Here is a 6,753-nt window from a genome sequence, read left to right on the forward strand (position 1 = left end):
TGAGGTAGACCTGGAACTTAAGAAAGACGTGAAAATTTTGCATGTGCCATTCTTAATACCTATGCTGGAGTTATCACGTTACAGCCGACTTGGGCGCGTTTTCCGCGTAATGGCCTGGGTGTTTCAGTTTATAGCCAAGGCTAGAGGATCTTCCGCTACCAGGTTGTCTACTAAGTTCGAGGAAGTAATAACATCCGAAGTGTACTGCATTAGAACGGTGCAGGAGGAAGCTTACAGCGAGGCAAATCCGCAATCCCGGCAAAAGAGTGAGACATCAAAATTTGACCGCTTGCTGGACTCCACCGGATGTTCTGTAGGAGGGAGGCCCCTCTTTTTAGAGGACACACCAGACGTGAAGCACCCACTTTTGCTACTTTCGCAACATCCTTTCGCAGAACTGGTAGTCACTGATGCCCATCTCCGGACTTTGCATGGTGGTGCAAACGACACACTTACCGAGCTGCGAGAGATATTTATTCAAATGCTTAGTACACTTTACACAGGCATATAGTCGCTGATATAACATATAAGTACGTCATATAACACTAAACATAACATCAGAAAAAGTATTGACACAGGTAGTTAAAAAAAAGGAAAACGTTAAGAAATCAGTAATCGAATTCACATGCAAATCAGAATAACGAAGTTAAAAAAAGAAAAAAAGAAACAAACATAACAATTACGGATAACATAGCTGAGCAGCGGTCGAGCAATCAAACAAACACAAAGTGTTTGCATAATCAGAAGAGAGAGGGGAAGTAAAAACCCTGGGAGAGCTGCACGTGGGTGTGATCGTCAAGCGACCACAGAGAGGTTATGCTGTACCAGACACGTGCTGCGCATAGATATCTCTGGATGCCGCAATAGTTTCGCTGACTATTAGTCTCTTCATTAGTCTCAGGTAGCGGCGGGAGCAGAGGCGGCGTAGCAGCTTTTCGTTGGCGGCATCCCAACATCCAAGGGCACCAACCACGATCGCGTCCACGGTGACCTTTTGTTAGCGTCGTTGGAGATACTGCTTGATGGGCTGGTAGTTCTCAACTTTCCTGCTGCGGGCGTGATGAAGAGAGGTCATGCGGTTTTCAAATGGCACACAAAAATCCAGCACGATTGCCTCCTCACCACGGGCGAGAACGAGATCGGGGCGGAGAGTGGAATCTCCCACCTGCCGATTTTCGTGGGTCACTGTGAACCGCCCCTGTGCTGCAGTCTTCACTCGCTTGACAATGTTGTTTTGGCGATCAGTCAAGGCCTTGCTCTGCACCATGCAGTGGTTCAGGACATGTGGTAGAGTTTCTAGATTGTGCCCACATCTCCTGCACCGTTGGTCAGTGGCAGGGGCCCAAGGTCGAGCGCCATTTAAGGGTAGGAGCTTAAGGAGGGCTCTGTGGATGAATCGCCAGTCGCAGAACCTCGTGTACTTCCCTGACCTTAGGAAGTGGCAGCTTGCCCGGTCAGCTGCGATGCACTCGATAGTCTTGCCTTGGTTCGGGCGTTGCTGAAGAGAGGCATCGTGGACAGCCGTCTGGATCTGGCGGAGCGTGCGGACAACCTTCCGCCGGTGGCGAGGGGCCAAGGAATCCCCACCACACTGGATGTACGCCCGTCAGCTTGTAGAGTCCAGGTGACCCCGAGGCGTCGAGAGGCCTTACGGGCCTCGGTCCAAACGGACTGTACCTGCGTAGAAGTTGCTCTGAAATCGCCCTCGGTCTCGCCCGATAAATATGCTTCCACATCCTCAGTGGTTGCGGCTCTCCTAAGGCGTTTTGATGTAATCTGCGAGACTGCATCTAAGGCGATCTGCCGTACCTCAGCGTCGGCAGACGACAGTAGCTTAAACGCGTTGTCAATACGACATGCGTCGCTTACTTCTGCGGCTACTGGGATTCCGGCGGCACCTTTGTCGGCACTTCCGTACAGGTAGTCGTTGGTGGCGTTGGCTGGTACCTAGAGAGTGCGCTTGATTAGAGGTCGAAGCGCGTCGTCGAGCTTCCTCCAGCTGTCCTTCCCAGTGGTGCCCATTCGCATTTCAAAATTGAGTACAGGGAACAGGAATGTTTTTAGGGCATCTATGCGCTGCCAAGGCGCAAGCATCGACGTCAGGATTCTCTTGCCCAGATTGATTGCGTCGTGTAGCGTGGACTCCGGCGGTAGTACGCGCAACCCAACAGGATGACCGAGGAACTTGTGATCTTCAAAATCATCTAATCGAGGAATGGCTGTATCTCGTATGGTAAAGGGTGTTGGGCGGGTGCCTACTGGTGTCTTCCCGGAAATATGCAGCGAACGACATTTGGCTGGGTTGAGAGACAATCCGAGCTGCTCAGATAACGTTGAAATGGTGTTAATCCTCATCTGCAGAGTGGCACAGTCGTTAGCTATAGGCGTGAGATCGTCAGCGTATGCGAGAATAGCATGCCTTCCAGCACCGCCTTGGACTGCGCGTATGATGGGATCAATGACCATGTTGAACAGCAATCCGCTGAGGGGTCACCCCTGTCGGATGCCGGCAGCAATGGTAATGGATCAGTGAACCCTCCTTCAGCCATGATGGTTGTCGTATTTGCTCGGTAGAGGTCTTCGACTATGGCCGTGAAGGCTTCCCAGGCACCGGCATAGCGTACAGCATCAGCGATCGCATTGTGTGCTACCGATCCGAATGCGTTCGCAAAATCCAAGAACGCCACGCAGATGTCGCTCCCTCCGGTTTTCGCCGCGTCTAACCGCTCTTGCAAGATGAAGTTGTGTTCGTAAACCCCATCGAATGGAAGGAAGCCCTTCTGGCACTGGCAGAGTACATCCTCATCACACACCCATTGCTGCATCCTAGAGGACAGGCAGCTGACGTACAACTTCGCAATGGTGCATCCTAAGGCAACTGGCCGCCAGTTTGTGGGGTCAGTTTTTTCCCCCTTCTTGTGGATGAGCACTTTTCTTGACCGCCGCCAAACATCTGGTATACGGCGGTGATGAAGGTAGATGTTGAATACTGCTGCGAGAAAGTTGCCTTCGGGATCAACACTCCTCCAGTGTTCATACGTAAGCCGGTCTTCGCCTGGCGTTGTGTTCTCACACCTCCTTAGCCTTCCGGCTGCTTCCTCGGCGGTCAATACTGCCATGCACACCTCGCTGTCGGCCTGCCCTTTGCGTCGAAAAATGGAGGTGTTGACCTCCCTGGGAGCCCAGACAGCGGAGAAGTGCTCTTCGAGGGTGGGGACTGGAATTGGGCACATGGCATGTTGACCCTCCACAATCAGGCGCACAGCCCGTCGCCTGTTTCGCCTGTATAGCTTCTGGATTTGCTGGGGGTTCTCGGCGTTTACTTGGTGACACGGTCTTCCCTCTGGCGGCACTATAGGGAGGCGGACAGCTTTCGATGCCGCAGTAATGGCAGATTCCAAAATTGCCTCAAAGTGTGCCCACGCCTCATCAGATGCAGGCTGGCCTCGCAAACGCCGTAACTGTGCAACGTAGGGCGCCAGGACGTCCTCTTCCGGGCTGACCTCCTGCAGTGTGATGGGGTCGGTGGCAGAGTCCTGTTTTGAGGTTTGTGATGTCTCCTCCTCACCGTCCCCTTCAAGCGACAACGGCGGACAGTCGTCATCATGTTCTGCCGTGGGGAAAGAGGCAGGGGTTGCCGGCGTGCTTGAGGTAGGTGTGGGAGTGGCAGTGAGTAACGGCGTTCTGGGCATCAGCTGTGTCTCTGGACTACCTAACTGTTGGCTATCGATCACAAGGGGATGCGGAGAGCGTGTGACGTCATCGTTTTCTTGCTGGGGGGGCTCAGGGTGTTGGGAGTCCTGCCGATCGGTCGTGTGATCAAGTGAGGTATGCAGCTGCTGCTGCTGCGGCTGGTGTGGTTGCGCGGAGCGCATTTGTCTGGTCTGCTCGCGGAGATGCCATTGGGTGTGATTGTCCAATCCCTTGCGGGAGGGAAATGACATCGAGCATTCCGCGCAACCGTGACGCTGTCTTGTTGGCAAAGCGTTCAGTGTGCCTCCGGCGCGGCAACTGTGTGCGGTTGGTCATGTCCCCAATGTTGAGTCGCAAAGTGAGCATCGGTTGACCGTCTCACCGATTCGGACGCCGTGTTCCCTCTCGAGGTGGCGTTGCAGAGATTGTCGCCTTGCGGTCCAAGCTGCAGGGGAGTAGCTGGCCTTGCATCCCTCCTCCGTGCAGTCGAATGTAGATGGGGCAGGAAAGAAGACCGTGATTGTGTTGCCGGTGCGTAGTGGCTGCTTGCCCTCGGGAGGGGTGTACCCAGACTCGGAGCAAGGGTCGGCCTCCGGAGGCTGTTGGGTTGCTGGTCCAGTCTGGTCCATGATGATGCTGGCCCTGAGCAAGGTGGGGAAAAATGGGCAGAGACAGAGGGCAGCAAGAACCACGAAGCAACATGTGCATGTGATGACCCAACGACAGTGGTATCTCTGACTCGACAATGACCCCCAACAATCATGCACACTGTTAATGGACTCTGTATAGGGCCAAACATCGCACAGAAAGCAGGTAGACAGTCTCAGTCTGCAAGACCCCGCAACAGGGGAACCGGGGTCTGGGCTGGGGTTCTGGTATTCATGACTTTACCGATGCGCAAACAAACCGTTCTGGTATGCAGAATGGGTCTAGTCGAACCATGCAGGCCCGGGGGGGCAAGCTGGAGGACCATGTATGCAGCCGTCACAGCTGAGGGCAACCGTTGGCGGCTGGGCGGCGATCAGCAGGAACGGGGGGTCAGGACCCAGTGCCCAGGGGTCGAAACGCCTTCCCCGCAGAGGGAGGTCGTGCAGGTATGTCACCCTAATGCCTGGCACAACGACACGCCCAGGGAGGCAAGCCCGATGAGCTCGCAGCGTGGCTGGCGCTCTCTGCAGCTCGGGAGGTTCTGGCCCTGGGTGCGAGCACCACAGGGCCGTGAGGTATCCTCAGGTAATGCACCGAACAGCAGGCCTCCAAGTAGAACCAGGCCGGTGGCCCAAGGAAGCCACAGCAGCCCGCAGCAGATCGGTGAAGCTGGCGGCCGTCGAGGGTGGTGGTGTCTAAGCCAGGGGTCCAGTAGTCCAGGGAGCCAGGTGGGCGCTCGGGCAGAGTGACGACCCTTTTCGAGCTGTTGCTTCTCGGCCTGACTACACTTTGATCTTAGCCAAAAGGCCGAGAAGCGATACTAGATCATGGAGGCAGACAACTTGTCAAAAGAGTTGTGAACAGATGCAAGATTTGTATACGAGCTCATTTAGGACTAGCGAGAGCTCGTAGTTCTTCTTTCCCTTCCTACGGTGTGTCTCTCTGACCCATTTCAGGTTGTTGGAGTAGATTTGCGGGATCGTTGTTTCTTAAGCAGGAAACGTCTTATGCTAAGGCCTATGCGGCTCTCTTCACTTGCGCGGTAAACAGGGCTGTGCATTTGTAGCTTGTTTGAGGTTTATCAACAGAGATATTCTTATTAACATTTCGAGATATTCTTATTAGCATTCACCGCACGACGCGGTATACTGACTGGGATTTACACGGACAATTCTCAGACGTCACGCAAGGCTGCCAAAGAGATTATGGTGTGAGAAAGATAATGTTCGACAGGATGCGTAACGAACACGGCTCCGACGGGCGAATAAAATGGAAATTTATAGTTGAAAGATTTGCGTGGTGGGGTGGATTTTGGGAGATAATGATAAGAACAGTGAAAGCAAGAGAAACAGACAACCCTTCGTCAACATGGGGCGAACGAATGGGGAGAGAGGGTAAGAGAAAAAACAAATGTTGGTCGTTCTTAGTACACTCAACAAATGGGCTAGTTCATGGAACCTGCAATTCATGCGCCAGTTTAGAGAGATCGCAATGGTGTTTGTGCACGTACGCCAGTTCGTTTGGGGGAGGACCCGCTCAAACAACCCGTGCTAAACCTCTTTTAATTGAATAAACTGGCATTTGATACCATAGTTGGGAATCAGTTTGTTTTGAATCGCGATGGGTTTGGTGCGATTTAAATGTACAGTGCCTGGCAAAAGCTGGACCAACCAAACTAGGAGTGTGAGGTCTGAAGGAGTGGTGGTACTGCTAGTAAGGACATCGAGGGGCAGTTGAGGGGTATACCACTTGCGAAGTGTTTCAGGTGTGTAGGCTGAATTTGCACCTTATTTGTTAAAAATTTCGCCTGTGCGGCGAATAGGAGGTAGGCGGCTGAAAAGTAATAGAAAATTACTTGCTGCAGCCAAACTCTCCTCTGAGCTTAACCACTCTACTAAGTTGAGTTGAAAGCACTGTGAATTCACGACCGTTAAACCACCTGGCTGAAACACCACACGAATGAAATGTACTTACGCCTGCGCATTTTTTTGTTGGCAAGCGACTAACTCTGCCTTCTTCACATTCGGCTACGTCACTATTCATGGGGTAACAAGTAGATGGAAGCACAGGCAAAAGACGCTTGACCACTTTAGGAATCGGTCACGCAAAAAATACATTTATCTCTACGTTCTGCTCACTCTTCGAACAGCAGCCAGTCAACTCATGTGCGCGTTGGAGACGTCGTCTTTCTACAGGAAGGCAAGGCTCTCCGGTATATGTGGAAGATTGGCAGAGTCTTGGAAGTGTACCCGGGTCGTGAGAATGTGGTCAGAGCCTGCATGTTAGCCAACTGAACAACGCATAGAAGACCTGTGCAGCTGCTGTACCCAATCAAGCTCGTTGACTAAGTGGATTTTTTTTGCGGCCAGGAGAGGTTTAACATTTGTTGCATCCAAAAAAGCAGCTAGAGGA

At 52.7% G+C, this 6,753-nt stretch overlaps 1 pseudogene; it reads right to left on the minus strand.

Annotated features, from left to right (window-relative positions):
- Positions 1-814: 814 nt before the first annotated feature.
- Positions 815-2,094, minus strand: LOC144163789 (uncharacterized; annotated as a pseudogene).
- Positions 2,095-6,753: the final 4,659 nt, after the last annotated feature.

Source organism: Haemaphysalis longicornis, unplaced genomic scaffold, assembly GCF_048455015.1.
Source record: "Haemaphysalis longicornis isolate Haplotype H1 unplaced genomic scaffold, Haemaphysalis longicornis Haplotype H1 scaffold_13, whole genome shotgun sequence".
In the NCBI taxonomy this organism is placed as follows: Eukaryota; Metazoa; Arthropoda; class Arachnida; order Ixodida; family Ixodidae; genus Haemaphysalis; species Haemaphysalis longicornis.